At 43.0% G+C, this 25010-nt stretch overlaps 1 protein-coding gene across 21 annotated transcripts in view; it reads left to right on the plus strand.

Annotated features, from left to right (window-relative positions):
* Positions 1–25010, plus strand: part of rims1a (regulating synaptic membrane exocytosis 1a) — a 908397-nt gene that overhangs the window by 232553 nt on the left and 650834 nt on the right. The window lies entirely within an intron of this gene.

A 25010-nucleotide genomic window follows, 5' to 3' on the forward strand; every position in this document is an offset into this window, starting at 1 on the left:
CCGAAATGGCCTCCTTCTGTGCTGTAAATTTCTATGATTCTATGAGAACAATTGCGAAAATAATAGTGGGGGGTTTCAATTACCCTAATATTAACTGGGATATAATCAGTGTAAAACGTATAGAGGGCATAGAATTCCTAAATTGCATTCAGAACTCTTTTAGCCAGTACGTAGCAAGCCCAACAAGAGGGGGGGGGGGGAGGGGGGCAGTTCTGGATTTAGTTTTAGTGAATGAAGCTGGACAGGTGGAAGAAGTATTAGTGGGAGAGCATTTTTGTGGTAGTGATTATAAAACAGTTATTAGCATAGTTATGGATTAGGACAAAGTTAAAACAGAAGTAAAGGTTCTAATTTGGGGGAAGGCCAATTTTACTAGGTTGAGAAGTGATTTAGCAAATGTGGACTGGAAACGGCTAGAAGGTAAATCAGTGTCAAAGCAGTGAAATGCATTCAAGAGGGCGATACAAGGGGTTCAACGTAAACATGTTCCCACAAAGAAAAAGAGTCGAAGTGCCAAATTTAGAGCCTCCTGGATGACGAGGTGCATACAGGGTAAGATAAGGCAAATTAGGGAAGCTTATATCAGACATCGAGCGCTCAATACTGCAGAAAGCCGAGAAGAATATAGAAAGTTTAGGGGTAAAATTAAAAAGGAAATTAGGAAAGCAAAGAGAGGGCATGAAAAAATACTGGAAAGTAGAATCAAAGAAAACCCAAAGATATTTTATAATTATATAAAGAGCAAGAGGATAACCAAGGAAAGAGTAGGGCCTATTAGGGAACAAAATGGGAACCTATGTGTGGAGGCACTGGATGTGGGTAAGGTACTCAATAAATACTTTGCGGCTGTCTTCACAAAAGAGGGGGGCAATGCTGACGTTGAAGTTGAGGAGTAAGAGAGTGAAATATTGGATGGGATAAACATAGTAAGAGAGGAAGAGGGGTTTAACATCTTTGAAAGTATATAAATCACTTGAAATATATCCTTGGCTTTTAAAAGAAGCAAGGGAGGAAATTGCAGAGGCTCTGACCATCATTTTCCAATCCTCCCTGGCTACAAGATTGGTGCCAGAGGATTGGAGAACAGCTAATGTTGTACCATTGTATAAAAAGGGAGGAAGGGATAAACCGAACAATTACAGGCTGGCTAGGTGAACCTCAGTTTTGGGCAAATTACTGGACTCAATTCTGAGGGACATTTAGAAAGACACAGATTAATCAAGGTCAATCTGCATGGATTTATTAAGGGAAGGTCGAGTCTCACTAACTTGATTTAATTTTTTGAGGAGATAACAAGGGGGGTCGATGAAAGCAGTGCATTTGATGTAGTCTAGATGGATTTTTACCAAAGCTTTTGACAAGGTCCCACATGACCAGCTGATCAAAAAAGTTAAATTCAAGGGAGAGTGGCAGATTGGATCCAAAATTGGCTCGGTGGCAGGAAGTAAAGGGTAATGGTTGGTGGGTGTTTTTGTGACTAGAAGGCTGCTTCCAGTGGGGTTCCACAGGGCTCAGTACTCGGTCACTTGCTTTTTGTAGTAGATATTAATATAGACTTAAATGTAGGGGGCATGAAAAAGCAGTTTGCAGATGATACAAAAATTGGCTGTGTGGTTGACAGTGAGGAGGAAAGCTTTAGACTGCAGTGAGATAACAATGGACTGATCAGGTGGGCAGAACAGTGGAAAATGGAATTCAATCTGGAGAAGTGTAAGGTAATGCATTTGGGGAGATGCAACAAGGCAAGGGAATACACAATAAATGGGAGGATACTGAGAGGTGTGGAGTAACAGAGGGACCATGGAGAGTGTGTCCACAGATCCTTAAAGGTAGCAGGACAGGTCGATAAAGTAGTTAACAAGGCATATGGAATGCTTTCCTTTATTAGCTGAGGAATAGAATGTAAGAGCAGGGAAGTTATGCTTGAACTGGTTACAACACTAGTTAGACCACAGCTCGAGTATTGTGTGCAGTTCTGGTCACCACATTACAGGAAATATGTGATTCTACTAGAGAGGGTACAGAGGAGATTTACGAGGATGTTGCCAGGACTGGAAAATTTTAGCTGAGGAAAGATTGGATAGGCTGGGCTTGTTTTCTTTGGAACAGAGGAGGCTGATGAGGGGAGATTTAATTGAGGTGTATAAAATTATGAGGGACCTATTTCCCTTAGCAGAGGGGTCAATAACCAGGGGGCATAGATTTCAAGTAGTTGGTCGAAGGATTAGAGGGGAGATGAGGAAACAAAGTTTCACCCAGAGGGTGGTGGGGGTCTGGAACACACTGCCTGAAAGGGTGGTAGAAGCAGAAACCCTCATCACATTTAAAAAGTACTTGGATGTGCACTTAAAGAGCTGTAACCTACAGGGCTACAGACCGAGGCTGGGTAATTTTTTTGACCGGCATGAACTCCTTCTGTGCCGTAACTTTCTATGATTCTAAATGGGGAAAAAAGATAAAAGCCAGAGCTGAAGTTTTAAAACGTTATATTTAAAATTGTATCTTTTATTAATATATTATGACATTAATAAATATATTCTTGACGCGAGTAACTTTATTACTATAATATTAGGTGAGATTAACTCCTTCAATGCATAAACTAAGGTCTTCTTAAAAAAAAAAAAATGGTCTGTCCAGGAATTATACGATTACATGGAGGTGCCAGCATTTGGGATTAAAATGGTTTCAGACATTGCGGTCCACATTTATAACATAGAATCATAGAATGCGACAGCATAGAAGGAGGCCATTGGGCCGATCGTGCCTGTAATGGTTCTTTGGGAGAGCTATCCAATTAGTCCTACTCCCCTGCTCTTTCCCCCATAGCCCTCTAATTTTTTTTCCCTTCAAGTATTTATCCAATTCACTTTTGAAAGTTATTATTGAATCTGCTTCCACCACCCTTTCAGGCAGTGCATTCGGATTATCATACATAACTCTCCGCGTAAAAAAAAATGTTTCTTCATGTCGCCTCTGGTTCTTTTGCCAATCATCTAAATTTGTGTCCTCTGGTTACCAACCCTCCTGCCACTGGAAACAGTTTCCCATTATTTACTCTCTCAAAACTGTTCATGATTTTGAACACCTCTATCAAATCTCTCTCTCACCTTCTCTGCTCTAAGCAGATCAACCTCAGCTTCTCCAGTTTCTCTGCATAACTGAAGCTCCTCATCCCTGGCTGGTACCATTCTAATAAATCTCTCTTGCACCCCCCCAACAGCCTTGACATCCTTCCTAAAGTGTGGTGTCCAGAATTGTACTCCATACTCCAGCTGAAGCCTAACCTGTGGTGGCTCTTTGAAAGAGCAGTCGTGTTTAGTCCCCTCCCACCCCCTGCTTTTTGTCCGTAACCCCGTAAGTTCCTCGTCCTCAAATACCTGTCCAACTCTCTTTTAAAATTATTATTGGAATCAGCATCCACCACCTTTTCAGGTCGAGCGTTCCAGTTCCTACCAACTCAATGAAAAAAATTTCTCTTCATCTTCCCGCTAGATCTTTTGCCATATTTGTAGATCTATGGCCCACTCATCAGAGGGAATAGTTGTTCTCTCTCTACTCTATCAAAACCTGCTGTCATCTTGAAAACCTCTACTCGGTCACCTCTTAATCTTCTCTGTTCCAAGGAGAACGGTCCTAGGTTTTCCAACCTCTCAACTGAAGTCCCTCATCCCTGTTAAAATTCTGTTAAACCACCTCTATACCCTTTCTAAGGCCTTTATATCTTTCCTGAACTGTGGTGCTCAGAATTGTTCACAATACACCAGCTGAGGCCCATCCAGTGATTTATAAAGTTCAAGCTGATCTCTTTGCTTTTATATTCTATGGGGCCGAAATTTGGCTCTAACGGACATTTTTTGGCTGCTACAAGGCCTTTTAAATTACAAAATTTGTGTCTGCGATGCGGGCATTCACTTCTGATGGTAAGTGCAGCCGATGACATCTTTGGTGCGCCCATGCTAACCCCTTTACAAACAACCGCTGGCAGCATGCAGAGTAGGCAAATCATGACGTCAGTCAGCGTGTATCACTGACTTGACACCAGCGCTACCATTTTAGAGCTCCACACTCCAGCCTACACCCTCAACAGTGCTATTTAAAGGGATAAGAACACAAGAAATAGGAGTAGGCCATACAACCCCTCGAGCCTGCTCCGCCATTTAAAATCATGGCTAATCCGATCATGGACTCAGGTCCACTTCCCTGCCTGATCCCCATAACCCCTTATTCCCTTATTGGTCAACTACTTGCAAGTTCGTTGCTGGATTATGTATTCTGGCTGTTGCTGCAATTCTATGCATTTTGGGTGCTTTTCGATACTTGTTTAAACTTTCATTAGTCTTCAGGGAGTGGTCTGGCTGGTGCAGAAGTACTTTTTTTGCGATAAAGGCTTATACACAAACCAGTTGCTTCCAGACATGGGTGGCCTAGTAGGGCTTCTTCTTGGCATTGAGCATGATGGGGAGAATGAGCAGATGCCACGCAGAACAGGTCAAGCTGCGAGAAGAGGGAGGAGGGGGAGAAAAGTCTTTCAGCAATACCCTTTCCCATAATGACCAGCGTGTTTTCTCCATGGGAGTTAAAACACAGAGTCGCGCATCTTCCCCCTCCTGTTAATTCCTGCTGCCTCCTGTTGTGCGCCACCTTCTCCTGCAAGAAAGAGGGAAATGTGTCAATGAGTGTTGTGCAATATGTTTGGATGATGTGTCTGTCATATTGAATTGCTGCCAGTGTGTGCAAGCTGTGAGATGTGGGTACGAGACTTACAACAGAGCTAAGTATGTGAGGGTGAAGTCAAGATCATGAATGTTAGGTATGAGTCCTGATTGATAGAGATTGTTGATAGGTGAGTGATGGGGGTGTGGTGAATTGAGCAATGTGTGAGGCTAGTGGTGCAGTTGGTAGAATATGGCATTTGAAGATGCATTCATTGACCTTAACAACTCGTGTGAGATCATTAAATCTCCTGCACTGCATCCAACTCCTTGGGGCTACGCTCCTGGCATTGACCTCTGCCACTGCCTTCTGAATACATGTCTGGAGGGTCACTTGGAGGATTCAGGACGTCTGTTCTCTCCATCTCTTCCACCAAGACCTCCAGTGTAGCGTCAGAAAACCTTGGTGCATGCTGTCTCTCTTGGTCAGCCATTGTTGAATCTTCCACAGCACAATATTCAGAATGATCTCTGCTTCACCAGCAGCCACAATGCACAGCCCCAGTAAGCTTGTGGAGCGCTGGCTGCACGCAGAAATAATGGAAATGAGCAAGCAGCATAAAGTTGCCGTCCTTCCTGCATTGTAATCTGGGTGCCCATGAATGGCGCATCGCAATCCCTGCACCCGTATTTGAGGGTTAAACTGGATGACCTCCAAAGTCTCTGTTGTTTCTCTTGTACACATTTTATGGAATTCATCCCCCTCTTTGCCCTTTATATTGTTACTATCTCAGTCTATATTAAGATAATTGAAGTCCCCATCATTACTACTCTGAAATCCTTGTATCTTTCTGTAATTTGCCTGCAAATTTGTTGCTCTACCTCCTTCTCACTATTTGATGGCCTGTAGTGTATAGATGCAGTAACGTAATAGTTCCCCTATTGTTCCTTAATTCTAACCCAAATCAAAGATTCTGTTTTTGCCCCTTCAACTACACTATACTCTCCAATGCAATAATAGTCTAATTGATCAGTATTACCACCCCCACCTTTTTTTCTTCACCTAACATTCCTGAATACTTTGTACCCAGGAATATTATATTCCTAATCGTGCCAGGTCTCTGTTATTGCCACTATATCAAAGTGCCATGTGGCGACATGTCCTGCAGCTCACTAATCTTATTTACCATGCTATGTGCATTTACGCATATGCACTCCAAACCCATCTTAGACTGCCTCGCATTTGTCCTCTGTCTGATTCCTCCTATTTCTGAAATATTCTTTACACTGGTGCTATTTGCCTCTGTACACCTTGTTTCACCTCTTTTAATGTTTCATCCTGGTGCCCATCCCTTGCCAAATTAGTTTAAACCTTTCCCCACAACACTAGTTAACCTTCCCACAAGGACATTGGTGCCAGCTCTGTTGAGGTGTAACCTGTCTACCTTGAACAGGTCCCAATGCCCCCGGATTCTGAAGCCCTCCCTCCTGCACCATTTTCCAGCCATGCATTAACCTGTCTTATCCTAGTATTTCTATACTCACGAGCACGTGGCACTGGACATAAACCAGAGATTTTTTTTACCATGAAGGTCCTGATATTTAACTTCCTCCCATCTCCTGAAACAGCCTGCAGGACCTTAACCTTTTCCTTCCTATGTCATTGGTTTCCACATGAATCACGACTTTCTTGCTGTTCCCCCCGCCCCCCCCCCCCCCTCAAAATATTCTGCACCCTGTCAGTGATGTCCTTTGCCCTGGTACCAGGGAGGCAACACACCATGTGAGACTCAAGTCGGCGATTGTAGAAACGTCTGTCCATCCCCCTGACTATTGGATCTCTATGACCACTGTATTCTTACTTTTTGCTGTGCCCCCTCTATGCAGTCATTTGCCCCATAGTGCCCTGGATGTGCTGTAGAAGGCACTCCCTCGAGGTGCTGTCACCCTCACTAAAACTGGTTTGAGATATTAAACATCTGGGTGAAATTCCAATATTAGTAACTAACAGTAGTGTGTTTGTATGAAATTTAATTGTCTGCTCTTTGTAACTGAGAAATTATGGGTTTAATGCCTTTGTTGAGATGGCAAATGGAAGAATCACATATCCCATTTGCCACTGATGTTGCACACCACAATTTCAACCCAATTGTGTCAGAATATGAACATTCGAAAAAGAACAGAAAAGACCAATGCTTATCTGCAGCATCATCCCCCGCCTCCCCACCCCCTCCCCGGCACTGTCATACAATCTACAGGGAGAGGGCAACTTAAGCCAATTTTGGAAAAAACTAAATTTTAAGTAATCCTCAGTTAGTAGTGTGACAGCCAGCTCAGCTGTTACTTAATTTACTTACTGACCAACTATTGTGGTTAATTGGACCTACTTTTAACTGAGCCCTCGAGATGGTGACTTTGATGTGATGATGTGCTGTAAGTTACAGAACGCTGTCTTATGTTTCTGCGTGTTTTAGATGCCGTCACTGTAGTTTTCCTAAAACAAACAATTTGAGAAGAGTTGGATGTAATTAAGCTGCCTCCCAGATCTGGTTTTTATCCCGATGAAGTGTACTTCTAGAAATTAAATATGTTTTCCGATTTTTGTTTTGATAAAGAATTGTTAACATATTTTAAAACTAAATAGTTTATGTAAGGAAAATAATGTAAGTGATGCTTGTGCGCGAGAGATGTTTGGCACTGTCACTACCAGGTACTAATCTCCATCACAGCATGATTCAGGATCCATAGAGCGTGCTTCTCAAAAGTGCCCAAATTTGATGTGCAAAATAATAAATGTGGAAATTTTAGTTTGTCTTTATTTTAAAATATATACAGAATATTTAAAGTTGTAACACAACAGGCTGTGACTGATGGAACGTACAGTGACAGCATGTCTACACAGAGATCTTATTCCTCAAGTTGGAGCTTCCTTCACTGCCACCGGGAATGTGCATTGTGAGCAAATGGGATGGAAACCTGCCCTTTATGAATTTTAGGAACCATTCCCTTGATGTTGCCTCACCTTCCACCTTCTTCTCATGCTCATGCCCCCTTGTGGTAGATGAAAGGCTTGGTTGGAATAAACAAGTGGATTGTACATGGTGTATGGAAGGAGGAGGCTTCATGGACTGATTGGCCGGCAGTTAGTACTAGTTAGGAAATTGCAAGATCGGCAATGATTGCTAGTTAGGAAATTGCAAGATTGACCGTGATTGCTAGTTAGGAAATAACAAGACTGGCAATTAATGCTAGTTAGTAAGTCACAGGACTGGCAGTTAATGCTAGTTAGAAAACCACAGGACTGGCAGTGAGCGCTAGTTAGGAAATAATAGGACCGGCAGTAAGTACTAGTTAAGAAATTACAGGACCGGCAGTTAATGCTAGTTAAGAAATTGCAGGACTGCCAATAATTGCTAGTTAGGAAATCACAGGTCTGGCAATGAGCACTAACTAGGAAATAACAGGACCGGCAGTGAGCGCTAACTAGGAAATAACAGGACTGGCAATGAGTGCTAGTTAGGAAATTACAGGGCCAGCAGTAAGCGCTAGTTAGGAAATCTCAAGGCCGTCGCACTTATTTTCCATCTGTTATGGCTGTGGGCCTATGTTTTCCCGATCCACAAAGGGGAATCAGCCCTTTGCACTACACTTTCCAATGGAGCCCTACTCCAATTCATCCTGGACTGGCTCCCTGCTCCTCCAGCACTGATGGTGTTTTATATTACAGCACTGCCACTAAACACAAGGCTGTACTGTTGGCAATTGTGCAGTATACAGCAGGCTTGAGAATCATGACTGAAATTACACAGTCTTGTATTTTGTTTTCAAGTTGTTTGTTTTGTGGTGGAGAAGCAGCTCTCCTTTCTGTAAAAGGTAAACTAAGCTGGGAGGCATTGCAGTGATTAGCCAAATGTGTAGCTATGTTTTACATTTTTATAAATTATAGTGCAGCTCCTGTGGCTCAAGAATGACTTGCAGGCTGAGCAACAGTTTGACAGATCACAGTGCAAATGCTCCTTCCATGGCCAGAACCATTTTTATACCGGCCAATAGCTTGTTTAGGGTTGCCAGCTTTGGTTGGAGATATTATTGGAGGTTTGACTAAGTGATACCTGATCATGTGACATAAATTAAATACGATTGAACTTACCGTATAAAGTTTGGATAGATTTTGTTTTCTATATATTAATACATTTCTAGCTTACTGCAATAATGTCCTGGTTTGCTCATTGTTTTGTCTAAAGTTAGATAAATTAAAACAAATATATAGAGAATGCTAGAAATATACTTCAGGCTAGAGCAGTCAGCATCTCAAAGAATTAATGAATGTTTCAGGTGGAGGCTTTCATCAGAAATGGCCAATTCTGATGTGGAGTTCTGTCTAAAATGTGAACCGTTTCTCCTTCAAACACTCCATTTTCAGCATTATTTTTATTTCAGATTCTCAGTATTCAGCATGTTCTTTTAAAATGGATCAGTATTTTGCAACTAGTTCTCAGCTGTGCCGATTGTGAACAGAGATTTTACACCTACTACAGCTGATCACAGGGTCAGTTTTACCAACTGATTCCGGCGTGGAGTCTCACTTGAAGTGCAGGTCGGAAAATCAGCACACCCGAGTGTTGCGACCCTCAATTTTCTGGTTGAGTTTCAAGACTCAAACAAAAAAGCGAAATGGGGATGATGAGAGTTGGGTGTGTGGATTGTCATGCCCTCTCGTTCAGCAAGGCTCGGCATCAATTAAACAAATTGCTGTCCTTCTGATGAGACTGGTTGATTATCACAGGGTTAAATCAACTGCAATAGCCACGTTGCTTCAGAAAGCAGCTGCCCTTGAGCCTCAAATCCTACGCATCCTGGTTAATGCACAGTGGACTTCCATGCACTACAGAAAGAGGACAGCTCACAAAGTGTTCTGTAGCTGGCAGATGATCCCAGGAGGGAGGAAGTGGGCGTTGAGTGACGCTGTTGAGTTTTCTAGATCTAACTGGAGCTTCTCGGGGACTAGCTTAATGAGGTACTTTCCTCATCTGTGATGGCTGTGAGCTGAGCATTTTATAGTACAGTGCAGGTAATTACTTTTGAGCCTATATGAATAATTACTGTGAGTCTCAATTTTTGTTTAAAAAAAACAAAATAAAGCTCCGAGTATACAACCACAGTAGCATCAACAGAGACTCTTTGTCCTTTTAAATTAAATTAGTACCAACCTAGCAATCCAATGATTTTGAGCAAAGATGCTCCTTAGCTTTTATTGAACCTCCAACTGTACACAGATGTCTGTATATACACAGATTTGCAAGGATAGTATTGCAGCCTGTAGGGCGTGCCTTGGTTTGTACAGGATAGGGAATCAGCATCTGAACGGACTGGCTGCTGCATTTGGGTAGGACACGGCCCTTTTACCTCTCAAACCTGGGCTCAGCTTCCGCCCAGACTGAGGAGATAAAAGTTGTCTCTCTCAGCTCTGTGGCTCCTGAGAGAAATGATTTTGGGCAATCTCGAGACTTTTCCTGCAGCCGAATTGTCGCCTTTAATTGGGAATCCCGCTTCGAGAGACACACAAGGAAGACTGGTGTGGGAAATGGAAGTGTCACACTGGTATCGTCTGAGAGGTTCTTGGGGAGCTGAGTGGGAGCAGATTGTTGCAGGACGAGCAGTACGAGGCTGGGTCCTTGAACCTGCCATTGCTTTGTTCCTCAACATGAATACTCTTTACCTTAAAAAGCACAAGAAATAAAAGATTAGAGGTTGATTTTAGGGTTTTGCACTCTTGGTCCAGGACTATGCTACAGGACCTTTGGACACACAGGCCCCTCATTACAGCATTAATCACCATTTCTCCCACCTGCTGTCCAGTGCTATTGGACAATCATCATCGACTTTTAACGCTAAATGCCACAAAAATCGTCAATCCTTGCTCCATCACACTGACTCTAAGCAGCGACCTATTGCTGTTGTTTGGAGAATTAGTGTTTGCTGCATGCTGTGCATGGGATTTGTTCACTTGAGTTTTGCAAAGTGGGAATGCTCGCCCAAAGTTTGCAGCACATTTCTATTCCCAAAGTAAAGTAGAAGGGGGAGGAATAGAATAGAAATGTGATAGTTATAGGGGATTCAATAATCAGGAAGATAGATATCATCCTCTGCAGCCATGATTAAGAATCCTGAAGGGTGTGGTGCCTACCTGGTGCCAAGGTATGGGATATCTCATTGCGGTTGGAAAGAAATTTGGAAAGAGTGTACGAAGACCCAGATGTTGTTGTCTTTGTCTGGACAATCAACATAGGAAAGAACAGGGAGGGTGTCCTGCTGAGGGAGTACCAGGAGCTAAATTAAAAGGCAGGACCGATTATTACATAAGAACATAAGAAGGCCATTTGACCCCTCGAGCCTGCTCTGCCATTTAATAAGATCATGGCTGGTCTGATCATGGACTTGGCTCCACTTCCTTGCCCGCTCCCCATAACCCTTTATTCCCTTATCGCTCAAAAATCTGTCTACCTCTGCCTTAAATATATTCAGTGACCCAGCCTCCACGGCTCTCTGGGGCAGAGAATTCCACAGATTTACAAACCTCTGAGAGAAGAAATTCCTCCTCATCCCAGATTTAAATGGGCGGCCCGTTATTCTGAGACTATGCCCCCTAGTTTTCGTTTCCCCTGTGAATGGAAATATTTGCCTTGTAGTCCCATTATTTTACCGAGTATTACTTCTTTAGTGATAGTGATTGTCTTAAGTTCCTCCCCTGCTATGGCCCCTTGATTATCCACTATTGGGATGTTTTTAGTGTCTTCTACCGTGAAGACCAACACAAAATATTTGTTCAAAGTCTCTGCCATTTCCCTGTTCCCCATTTGGTCGACAGGTCCCCTGGACCAGATGGCTTGCATCCTAGGATCCTAAAAGAAGAGGCTGCAGAGATAGTGGATGTATTGATTGTAAATTACCAAAATTCCCTGGATTCTGGGGAAGTCCCAGCAGATTGAAAAACCGCAAATGTAACGCTCCTATTTAAAAAAGGAGGCAGACAGAAAGCAGGATGCTATGGACAGGTTAGCCTAACATCTGTCGTTGGGGAAAATGCTGGAGTCCATTATTCAGGAAACAGCAGCAGGACATTTGGAATAGCATGATTCAATCAAGCAGAGTCAGCATGGATTTATGAAAGGAAAATCGTCTTTAATAACTTTGCAAGAGTTTTTTGAGGATGTAACGAACAGAGTGGATAAAGGGGAACCAGTGGATGTGTGTATTTGGATTTCCAGAAGGCATTTGATAAGGTGCCACATAAGAGGTTACTGCACAAGATAAAAGCTCACGGGGTTGGGGGTAATATAATAGCATGTTAGAGGATTGGCTAACTAACAGAAAACAGAGAGTCGGGATAAAAGGGTTATTTTCCGGTTGGCAAACAGTAACTAGTGGGGTGCCGCAGGGATCGGTGCTGGGGCCTCAACTATTTACAATCTATATTATGACTTGGATGAAGGGACCGAGTGTAATGTAGCCAAGTTTGATGATGATAAAAAGAGGGGTGGGAAAGCAAATTGTGAGGAGGACACAAAAATCTGCAAAGGCATATAGACGGGCTAAGTGAGTGGGGAAAAAAATTTGCAGATGGAGTACAATGTTGGAAAATGTGAGGTTATTCACTTTGGCAGAAAAAATAGAAAAGCAAATTATAATTTAAATGGAGGAAAATTGCAAAGTGCTGCAGTACAGAGGGACCTGGGTGTCCTTGTGCATGAAACACAAAAAGTTAGTCTTGGGGCTGAAGTTTCTCCAGGAGTTGCTCCTTTTATTTTGGAGCAACTTGATTTTTCTGGACTATCTTTTTAGTTGCAATTCTGGCCATTTAATTTGTGCCAGTGTAAGTGAGTTAGTTAGGTTTTTTTTGAGTTCAGTTTTTTTTCAAAAGGGGGCGTTCCAAGCCACTTACCCCTGTTTGGCCAGCAAATCGTTGCTCCAAACTAACTTAGGCCAGCGTATGTTGCCACTTCTGTCCGCACAGAAAAACCTTACCTAGAGTTAAGGAATCAGCGCAAGTAACTACATTTAAAGTACCACCAAGCACCAAACAAAGCACAAAAAGTAATAAGCAATTAATTAACAAATAAAATAGAAGGAACCCTGCACCTAAAGCACCAAAGTCAATCAGAAAATAAAAAATAGAAATCCTATTTTAGGGAACGCAGCGGGCCGCCGATGAGGGAGCCCATTCAGCCAGGGCTAGGGACGGCGTGCTTTGGGCCCCTCCCACACAACCTGCAGCGCGCGTTTGCAGAAACGACCTGCCAGGAGCTACTGCACATGCACGCAGGCTCTCGCGCGCATGTGCAGAGGTCCTGGCACTGTTTTCAGCTCCGGGACCTGGTTCCGCCCCCAATCCATTGGTCCACGCTGCGCCACGACCGAGGAGAGGCTGGGAGCGGGCAGGATACGGACGTCTTTATTCGGCGCGCTTGGAGGCGGACAAAAACGGCGCACCTCGGGTGAGGGCGGCAGAAAAACAGGTTAGGGAAACTCTAGCCCTATGCAGGTACAGCAATTAATGAGGAAGTCAAATGGAATGTTGGTCTTTATTGCAAGGGGGATAGCGTATAAAAGCAGAGAAGTCCTGCTATAACTGTACGGGGTATTGGAGTACTATGTGCAGTTTAGGTCTCCGTATTTAAGGAAGGATATACTTGGGTTGGAGGCTGTTCAGAGAAGGTTTACTGGGTTGATTCCGGAGATAAGGGGGGAGTTCAGAAGAATGAGAGGTGATCTTATCGAAAGATATAAGATAATGAGGGGGCTTGACAAGGTGGATGCAGAGAGGATATTTCCAATCCTAGGGGAAACTAAAATTAGGGGACATAGTCACAGAATAAGGGGCCGCCCATTTAAAACTGAGATGAGGAGAACTTTCTTCTGAGGGTTGTAAATCTGAGGAATTCTCTGCCCCAGAGAGCTGTGGAGGCTGGGTCATAGAATATATTTAAGGTGGAGATAGACAGATTTTTGAGTGATAATGGAATAAAGGATTATGGGGAGCGGGCAGGGAAGTCGAGCTGAGTCCATGATCAGATCAGGCATGATCTTATTAAATGGTGGTGTGATTATTCATTCCCCAATCTCACCCTCTAGGGGACCAACATTTACTTAAGCCACTGGTTTCCTTTTTATATATCTGTAGAAACTCTTACTATCTGTTTTTATATTTTGTGCTAGTTTACTTTCATAATCTATCTTCCCTCTCTCTGATTTTTTTTTTAGTCGTTCTTTGCTGGCTTTTAAAGATGCTGGCAGCACCTTTTATTACCAGAGCCATGTGCAAATTGTCATAGGGACAAGAAGATTAGGTTGAAGGATTGGTGTGGGAAAGAGGAGTTCCTTTTCATGGGACACTGGCACCAGTACTTGGACAGAAAGGAACTGTACCATTGGGATGGTTGCATCTGAACCAGGCTGGGCCCAAGGTCCCGGCGGAAAGAATTAACAGAGCTGTAGAAAGTACTTTAGACCAATAAAGTTGGGGGGTGGGGGAGGACTCAGACTGAAATAGTGTTAAAAGAAATATAAATACTTCAGGTTCAGAAAAAAATCATAAAATAACTGAAAAATACCACAGGAGTGGTTTTTTTTTAAAAAAAGGAATGTGATAAGTTAAAATGTGTATTTAAAACATCAGTGCATAAGGGTTTATCACCCAATGAATGCAGATAATGCAGAAATTGAAAAAAATGAATTAGAAGCACAAATTCAGCTTAAAGGATAAGAAAATAAGAAGTAGGAGTAGGCCATTCAGCCCTTCCAGCTTGCTCCTCCATTCAAGAAGACATTGGCTGATCTTCTACCTCACCTCCAGACAACTGAGCTTCCACAGCTCTCTGCGATGGAGAATTCCAACGATTCACAACCCTTTGAGTGAAGAAATTTCTCTTCATCTCAGTCCTAAATGGCCGACCCCTTATTCAGAGACTGTGACCCTTCGTTCCAGGCTCCTCAGCCAGGGGAAATTTCCTCCCAGCATCACCCCTGTCAAGCCTCTTAAGAATTTATATGTTTCAATGAGATCACCTCTCGTTCTTCGAAACTTTAGGGAATATAGATCTAGTTTACTCACTCTCTCCTCATTGGACAATCCCGCCATCCCAAGAATCAGTCCAGTGCACCTTTGTTGCACTTCTTCTAAGGCAAGTATATTCATCCTTGGGTAAGGAAACCTTGGTGTGGTCTCACCAAGGCTCTATAGAATTGTAGTATGACTTCTTTACTCTTGTACTCCAGTTCCTTTGTATTAAAAGCGAACGTGCCATTTACTTTCCTAATTACTTGATGTACCTGCATGTTACCTTTCTGTGATTCATTTACAAGGACACCTAGGTCCCTTTAAATACCAACATTTCCCAATCTGTCACCATTTAAGAAAATATTCTGCTTTTTTATTTTTCCTACCAAAGTGGATAACTTCACAATTCTCCACATTATGGGCCCAAATTTGACCCTCCGGTTTTTTCAGCGCACTTATCTGAGGTACGCCGACTTTCTGCTCTCAAAGCGGCGCCAGAAATATATTGCCATATTCTCCACGCTCTGTGGACCGTCCTTGGCGTGGCGGAGCTAGGGCCCTGCGCCTAAGAGTGCTGGCAGCTGTCCTCATGCGCGGTAGAGCGTTCGCGCATGCGCAGTAGCTCCTCCCATGATGATGATGATGATACGTGCCTGCAGCGTGGAACCCAACGTGTCCCGCCCCAATCCGGGGCCGAGTGGCCTGCCGCACAGGCCGGCCGTTGAGGGCTACAAGAAACAGATTGGTGCGGGGAGACTTTTGATCGGGGTGGGGGGAAAGGTTTTAATCGGGAGTGTGTGGGGGGGTGGGGGAGGAAGGAGGAGAGTTTCTTTAAATGATTTAGAAAAAGAACAAACTGCTCAAATTAGAAAAGTTGTCCCTAGAGTGTCTGCTGATAAGAGCAGTAAGAAAGACAGTCAGCACCATCAAAATTCAACTGCAAACCATATAATAAACTGCAGAAATTCAGATTTGTCGATTTTAAAGCCAACCCAAGCTGAGCGATTGCATTTATGAAGAGAAATGGCCGAGTGTACATAATCCATGTAAAGGTTACCTCGGACAGAACAGAGTGGCTTCACTGACCAGAATTCCTTGGATGTAGATTTAGCCTCACGGATTGACTGTGCTTCAATATAACTTGATTTTCTCTTCTTGTACTGTGTATTTTATTTTCCAATTTCACAGAACTGGTAGAATGATTAAAATAATGAAAGTAACAGATAACACCAATAATTGATTCATAAATGGTTTTATGAAACCCTTTGTCTTCTGATATAAATGATATTAAAAAGTGCATATTTTATAAATCTTTATATAGTGGAATGTGTAAATTATGCAAAAGTTACAGTACAAGATCTTTATTAGTTGTTGTGAAGGTATTTAGTGCTTTGCAAGGTCCTCTGTGCTTCCCTCCCCCCGCCTTCCCCCATCTTTGGCTACTGCGTTAATTTCTTAACTCTCCGCAAGAGTTTTCTGTGCAGCCACAAGTGGCCACATACGCTAGCCTAAGTTAGTTTGGAGCAACTATTAGCAGTCCAAACTGGCTTAAATGGCCAAAACAGCAATAGGTGGCTGGTAACGCCACTTTTTGGGGAAAAAAAACTAAACTAAAAAAAATCCTAACTAACTCACTTACACTGGCGCAAACTAAATTTGCAGAATAGGGATTTTTAAGATACTCCAGAAAAATCAAGTTGCTCCAAAAAAAAACTGAACAACTCCTGGGCAAATTTGGGCCCTATATTCTGTTTGCCATGTTCTTGCCTACTCACTCAACATATGTATATCCCTTTGCCTCCTCACAACTTACTTTCCCGCCTAGCTTTGTATTGTCAGCAAACTTCAATTCATTACACTGGGTCCCCCGTTTCTAAGGAGGACTGGAAGATTATGGCCAGTACCGCCGCGATTTTTTCCTTCACTTCCCTCGGCGTCCTCGGATGCATCCTATCCGGTCCTGGTGGCTTATCTATAGAATCACAGAAATTTACAGCACGGAAGGAGGCCATTTTGGCCATTGTGTGCGTGCCGGCCGGCAAAGAACTATCCCTCTTTCCAGCTCTTGATTTGTAGCCTTTCTTGTAGGTTACCACACTGCAAGTGCACATCCAAGTACTTTTTAAATGTGGTGAGGATTTCTGCCTCAACCACCCTTCCAGGCAATGAGTTTCAGACCCCCACCACCCTCTGGGTGAAAAAAGTTCCCCTCAAATCCCCTCCAAACCTCCTATCAATTATTTAAATCTATGCCCCTGGTTGTTGACCCCTCTAAGGGAAATAGGTCCTTCCTATCCACTCTATCGAGGCCCCTCATACTCTTATGCACCTCAATAAGGTCTCCCCTCAGCATCCTCTGTTCCAAAGAAAACAAACTCAACCTATTCAATCTTAACTCATAGCTAAAATTCTCCTGTCCAGGCAACATCCTCGTAAATCTCCTCTGTCCCTTCTCTAGTGCAATCACATCTTTCCTATGATGTGCCCAGAACTGCACGCAGTAATCCAGCTGTTTTATACACTTCAAGCATAACCTCCCTATTCTTGTATTCTATGCCTTGGCAATAAAGGCAAGTATTCTATATGCCTTCTTAACCACCTTATCTGCCTGTCCTGCTACCTTCAGGCATCTGTGGATATGCACTCCAAGGTCCCTTTGTTCCTCAACACTCCTCAGTGTCCTACCATTTAATGTGAATTCCCTTGCCTTGTTAGCCCTCCTCAAATGCATTACCTCACACTTCTCCGGATTGAATTCCATTTGCCACTATTTTGTCCACCTGACCATTTCATTGATATCTTTGTGCAGTCTACAGCTTTCTTCATTATCAACCACACAGCCAATTTTTGTATCATCTGCAGGCTTCTTAATCATACCCTCTATATTCAAGTCTACTTTAAGTACAGCCAGCCTTTCTTGTACCTTCTAGTCTATCAATTCTTCTTCTATCCAGTATCTCTTCTACCTCCTACGTTACTATGTCTGTGGCAGCATCTTCTTCCTTGGTGAAGACAGATGCAAAGTACTCATTTAATACCTCAGCTATAGTCTCTGTCTCCATGCGTAGCACTCCTTTATGGTCTCTAATCGGCCCCACCCCTCCTCTTACTATTTATATATGCCTAAAGACGACTTTTGGTTTCCCTTTTATGTTAGCTGCCATGCTATTATCATACCCTTTCTATTTCCCCTTTTATTTTCTTTTTCACTTCTCCTCTGAACCTTCTACATTCAGCCTGATTCTCGTATATATTCTCGACCCGACATCTGACATATGCGCTTTTTTTCTGCTTCGTCTTACTCTCTCTCTTTTTTTCATTCCGGGAGCTCTGACTTTAGTTGCCCTACCTTTCCCCCTAGTGGGAATGTACCTCGGCTGGACCCAAACTATTTCCTCTTTAAAGGCAGCCCATTGTTCCACTACAGTTTTCCATAGCTACTCTAAACCTCAGTAAGATAATGGGACTAAAAGCGGATAAATCATCTGGACCTTATGGCTTGCATCCTAGGATCTTAAGAGAAGTAGCGACAGGAATAGTGGATGCATTGGTTGTAATTTACCAAAATTCCCTGGATTCTGGGGAGGTCCCAGCAGATTGGAAAACTGCAAATGTAACGCCCCTATTTAAAAAAGGGGGCAGACAAAAAGCAGGAAACTATAGACCAGTTAGCCTAACATCTGTGGTTGGGAAAATGTTGGAGTCCATTATTAAAGAAGCAATAGCAGGACATTTGTAAAAGCAAAATTCGGTCAGGCAGAGTCAGCATGGATTTATGAAGGGCAAATCATCATTGGCAAATTTGCTGGAATTCTTTGAGGATGTAACGAACAGGGTGGATAAAGTGAAACCAGTGGATGTGGTGTATTTGGACTTCCAGAAGGCATTTGACAAGCTGCCACATAAAAGGTTACTGCACAAGATAAAAGTTCACGGGGTTGGGGTAATATATTATCATGGATCGAGCATTGGCTAACTAACAGAAAACAGAGAGCGTCGGGATAAATGGTTCATTTTCGGGTTGGCAATCCGTAATTAGTGGGGTGCCGCAGGGTTCATTGTTTACAATCTATATTAACGACTTGGAAGAAGGGACTGAGTGTAACGTAGCCAAGTTTGCTGACGATACAAAGATGGGAGGAAAAGCAATGTGTGAGGAGGACACAAATAAATCTGCAAAAGGACATCGACAGGCAGTGAGTGGGCAAAAAATTGGCAGCTGGAGTATAATGTTGGAAAGTCTGAGGTCATGCACTTTGGCAGAAAAAAAATCAAAGAGCAAGTTATTACTTAAATGGAGAAAGATTGCAAAATGCCGGAGTACAGCGGGATCTGTGGGTTCTGGTGCATGAAACACAAAAGGTTAGTATGCAGGTACAGCAAGTGATCAGGAAGGCCAATGGAATCTTGGCCTTTATTGCAAGGGGGGTGGAGTATAAAAGCTGGAAAGTCTTGCTATAGTTACACAGGGTATTGGTCTTGCTACAGTTATACAGGGTATTGGTGAGGCCTCGCCTGGAATACTGCGCACAGTTTTGTTTATCATATTTACGAAAGGATATACTTGCTTTGGAGACAGTTCAGAGAAGGTTCACCAGGTTGATTCCGGGGATGAGGGAGTTGACTTATGAGGAAAGGTTGAGTAGGTTGGGCCTCTACTCATTGGAATTCAGAGGAATGAGTTATGATCTTATCGAAACGTATAAGGTTGAGGGGGCTTGACAAGGTGAATGCAGGGAGGATGTTTCCACTGATAGGGGAGACTAGAACTAGGGAGCATAATGTTAGAATAAGGGGCCGCCCATTTAAAACTGAGATGAGGAGAAATTTCTTCCCTGAGCGTTGTAAATCTGTGGAATTCGCTGCCTCAGAGAGCTATGGAAGCCGGGACATTGAATATATTTAAGACAGAGATAGACAGCTTCTGAACCGATAAGGGATTAAGGATTAAGGGATTAAGGGGTTATGGGGAGCGGGCACGGAAGTGAACCCGAGTCCATGATTGGATCAGCCATGATCGTATTCAATGGCGGAGCAGCCTCGAGGGGCCGTATGGCCTATTCCTGCTCCTATTTCTTATGTTCTTCTTATGACACTATGATCATTGTTCCCCAGATGTGCACCTACTAACACTAGCTCCACTTGACCTATGTATTTGTCCAGAACCAGATCCAGCAACGCCTCCCTTGTTGGGCTGGAAACATACTGATCAAGAAAGTTCTCCTGAATATAATTGAGAAATTCTTTCCCCTCTCTGAATGGCACCTTATCAAATACTGATTGAAAATCCAAATACACTACATCCACTGGTTCCCCCTTATCTATTCTGTTCATTACAACCTCAAAAAACAAACAGATTTGTCAAACAGTATTTCTCTTTCATAAATCCATGTTGACTCTGTCAAATCCTATTATTATTTTCTAAGTGCCCTGTTACTGAGTCCCTAATAATAAATTCTAGCATTTTCCCGACTACTGATGTCAGGCTAACTGCTCTATAGTTCCCCATTTTCTCGCTCCCTCCTTTCTTGAATAGTGGGGTTACATTTGCTACCTTCCAATCCGTTCTAGAATCTAGGGAATTCTGGAAGATGAAACCCAGTGCATCCACTATTTCTGTAGCCACCTCTTTTAAAACCGTAAGATGTAGGTCATCAGATCAAGGGGATTTATTTGCTTTTCATTCCATTAATTTCTCCTGTACTATTGTGTTACTCATACTAATTTCTTTAAGTTCCTCATTCTCACTAGACCCCTGGTTCCTTACTATTTCCGGAATGTATTTTGTGTCACCTTCTGTGAAGACAGCTACTGAGCATTTGTTTAATGTCTCTGCCATTGCTTTATTCCCCATTATAATTTCTCCTGTCTCTGCCTGTAAGGGACCCACATTTACTTTTGCTAATTTCTTCCTTTTTACATACCTGTAGAAGCTTTTATGATGTTTTTAATGCCGCTTGCTAGTTTATTTTCATATTCTCTTTTCTCTCTCTTTGTCAATTTCTTGATCATCTTTTGTTGAATTCTAAAATCCTCCCAATCCTCAGGCTGACTATTCCTTTTGGCAACATTATAAGCCTCTTCCTTCAATCTAATACCATCTTTAACTTCTCTTGTTAGCCACGGTTGGACCGATTTTCCCAGGGGTTTTAATCCTTAAAGGAAATATATATTTGTTGCGAATTAATTGTTTTTTTAAATGTTTGTCTTTGTTTGTATACTATCATAGTACACAATGTAATTTGCCAATCTAGCTTAGCCAACTTACCTCCCCCCCCGCCATACCTATGTGGTTTGCTTTGTTCAGATTTAAGATCTGAGTTTCGTACTTAATTAAATCACTCTCAAACTCAATATAAAATTCTCTCATATTATGGTCACACTTTCCCAGAGTCTCCTTTACTACAAGGTTATTAATTAACCATGTCACATTGCATAATACTAGATCTAAAATAGCCTGTTACCTAGTTGGATCCTCGACATACTGATCTCGAAAACTATCTTGAATGCATTCCACGAACTTGTCTCCGCACTATTAGGTCAAATTTGGTTTGCTCAGTCTATAGCAAAATTGAAGTCCTCATGGTTACTGTATTACTCTTGTTACATGCACCTCTAATGCCCTGATTTATACTGTGCACAGTATTACAAGTACTGTTAGGGGACCTATAAACTACTCCCATCTCCAACAATGTGGTTGACTCTTAGCTGCCCTCTGTAATGGCCAGCAAGCTACTCAATTGTACCAAACAGCTACAACAAAGTCAGCACTATATGGGAGCACCTTCACCACATATACTGCAGCGGTTCAAGGAGGTGGCTCACCACCACCTTTTCAGGGGAATTAAGGATGGGCAATAAATGCCGGCCTTGTCAGCAACGCACATGTCCCATGCACAAATGATTTTTTTTTTAAAAACTTGCCGCGCCTCTATTCAACCTGTTCTGGTACAGCTACAACACTGGCATCTAACCGACAATGTGGAAAGCCGCCCAGGAATGTCCTATCCACAAATCCAATCCGGCCAATTACTGCCACATCAGTCCACTCACAATCATCAGCAATGTGATGGAAGATGTCGTTGACAGTGCTATCAAGTGGCACTTACTCACCAATAACTTGCTCACCGATGCTCAGTTTGGGTTCTGCCAGGACCACTCGGCTCCAGACCTCATTACAGCCTTGGTCCAAACATGGATAAAAGAGCTGAATTCCAGAGGTAAGGTGAGAGTGACTACCCTTGACACCAAGGTAGCATTTGATTGAGTGTGGCATCAAGGAGCCTGAGTAAAATGGAAGTCAATGGGAATCAGGGGAAAACTCTCCATTGGCTGGAGTCATACCTAGCACAAAGGAAGATGGTTGTGGTTGTTGGAGGCCAATCATCTCAGGCCTAGGATAGCACTGCAGGAGTTCCTCAGAGCAGTGTCCTCGGCCAAACCATCTGCAGGTGCTTCATCAAAGACCTTCCCTCCATCATTAGGTCATGCATGGAGACCTTTGCTGATGATTTCACAGTATTCAGCTCCATTCGCAATTCCTCATTATGAAGCAGTCTATGCCCGTATTCAGGCTTGGGCTGATAAGTGGCAAGTAACATTCGCACCACACAAGTAGCATGCAATGACTATCGCCAACAAGAGAGAGTCTAACCACCGCAACATGACATTCAACGGCATTACCATCATCGAACCCTCCACCCTTCAACATTCTGGGGGTCATCATTGACCAGAAACTTAACTGGACCGGCCACATAAATACCGTGGCAACAAGAGCAGGTCAGAGGCTGGGTATTCTGCAGAGTGTGTCCCCCTCCTAACTCCCCAAAGGCTTTCCACCATCTACAAGGCACTAGTCATCAGTGTGATGGAATACTCTCCACTTGCCAACATAAGAACATAACAAATAGGAGCAGGAGTTAGGCTATTTGGCCCCTCGAGCCTGCTCTGTCATTTAATAAGATCTTGGCTGATCTGATCATGGACTCAGCTCCACTTGCACGGGCCGCTGACCAGCTGTCTCGTTGAAAAAGATACCCTGTGTGTGCGGCCTCACATCAAATCTTAAGGGACCGCGCACCTAAAATAAAAATGAACGGGAGCTTTACAGGGGAGTATCCTGGGCAACAGTCAGCCCTCAGCCAACACCAGCGAATCAGATTAAATAGTCAGTCACTTCTTTTGTTGTGTATGGGATCTTGCTGTGCGCAATTTAACTGTTGCATTTCACAATATAACAAGTGGCTGCATTTCAGGAGCAATTGGTCTGTTTTAAACACCTTGGGATGACCGAGGACATGATGATGAGGTACTATAGAACTGTTACATTCTTCCTCTTGTTTCCTCCATTATTTTATTCTCTCCCTGCATTCATCCCCAACAGCTGTGGCAGAGTGGTTAGTGCACTCCCCTCTGAATCAGAAGGTTGTGGGTTCAAGACCCACTCCAGGGACTTGAGCACAGAAAATCTAGGCTGATACTTCAGTGCAGCGCTGAGGGAGTGTTGCACTGTCGGAGGTGCCATATTTCGGATGAGACATTCAACTGAGGCCCCTCTGTTCTCTCTCAGATGGATATAAAAGATGCCATGGCACTATTTCGAAGAGCAGGGGAGTTATCCCTGGTGTCCTGGCCAATATTTATCCCTCAAACAACATACCAAAAAAACAGATTATCTGGTCATTATCACATTGCTCTTTGTGGTAGCTTGTTTTTACGCACATTGGCTGCCGCATGTCACATATTACAACAGTGACTACACTCCAAAATGTTCTTCATTGGCTGTTAAACGCTTTGAGACGTCCAGTGGTCGTGAAAGGCGCTGTATAAATCTAGTCTTTTTTTCTTTTTAGGCTAAAATCAGGAGCTCCTTTGGGATATTGTGGTTGAGGACCCGATAATGGAGATTAGGAGTGCATGCAATAAAGGTGCAGCAGTTATAATGGGTGACTTTAATATGCACATAGATTGGGCTAGCCAAACTGGAAGCAATACGGTGGAGGAGGATTTCCTGGAATGCATAAGGGATGGTTTTCTAGACCAATATGTCGAGGAACCAACTAGGGGGGAGGCCATCTTAGACTGGGTGTTGTGTAATGAGAGAGGATTAATTAGCAATCTCGTTGTGCGAGGCCCCTTGGGGAAGAGTGACCATAATATGGTGGAATTCTACATTAGGATGGAGAATTCAGAGACCATGGTCTAGAACTTAAAGAAGGGTAACTTTGAAGGTATGAGGCGTGAATTGGCTAGGATAGATTGGCGAATGATACTTAAGGGGTTGACAGTGGATGGGCAATGGCAGACATTTAGAGACCGCATGGATGAACTACAACAATTGTACATTCCTGTCTGGCGTAAAAATAAAAAAGGGAAGGTGGCTCAACCGTGGCTATCTAGGAAAATCAGGGATAGTATTAAAGCCAAGGAAATGGCATACAAATTGGCCAGAAATAGCAGCGAACCTGGGGACTGGGAGAAATTTAGAACTCAGCAGAGGAGGACAAAGGGTTTGATTAGGGCAGGGAAAATGGAGTACGAGAAGAAGCTTGCAGGGAACATTAAGGCGGATTGCAAAAGTTTCTATAGGTATGTAAAGAGAAAAAGGTTAGTAAAGACAAACGTAGGTCCCCTGCAGTCAGAATCAGGGGAAGTCATAACGGGGAACAAAGAAATGGCAGACCAATTGAACAAGTACTTTGGTTCAGTATTCACTAAGGAGGACACAAACAACCTTCCGGATATAAAAGTGGTCAGAGGGTCTATTAAGGAGGAGGAACTGAGGGAAATCTTTATTAGTCGGGAAATTGTGTTGGGGAAATTGATGGGATTGAAGGCCGATAAATCCCCAGGGCCTGATGGACTGCATCCCAGAGTACTTAAGGAGGTGGCCTTGGAAATAGCGGATGCATTGACAGTCATTTTCCAACATTCCATTGACTCTGGATCAGTTCCTATTGAGTGGAGGGTAGCCAATGTAACCCCACTTTTTAAAAAAGGAGGGAGAGAGAAAACAGGGAATTATAGACCGGTCAGCCTGACATCGGTAGTGGGTAAAATGATGGAATCAATTATTAAGGATGTCATAGCAACGCATTTGGAAAATGGTGACATGATAGGTCCAAGTCAGCATGGATTTGTGAAAGGGAGATCATGCTTGACAAATCTTCTGGAATTTTTTGAGGATGTTTCCAATAAAGTGGACAAAGGAGTACCAGTTGATGTGGTATATTTGGACTTTCAGAAGGCTTTCGACAAGGTCCCACACAGGAGATTAATGTGCAAAGTTAAAGCACATGGGA

The sequence above is a fragment of the Pristiophorus japonicus genome, chromosome 7, assembly GCF_044704955.1.
Source record: "Pristiophorus japonicus isolate sPriJap1 chromosome 7, sPriJap1.hap1, whole genome shotgun sequence".
Taxonomy (NCBI): domain Eukaryota; kingdom Metazoa; phylum Chordata; class Chondrichthyes; family Pristiophoridae; genus Pristiophorus; species Pristiophorus japonicus.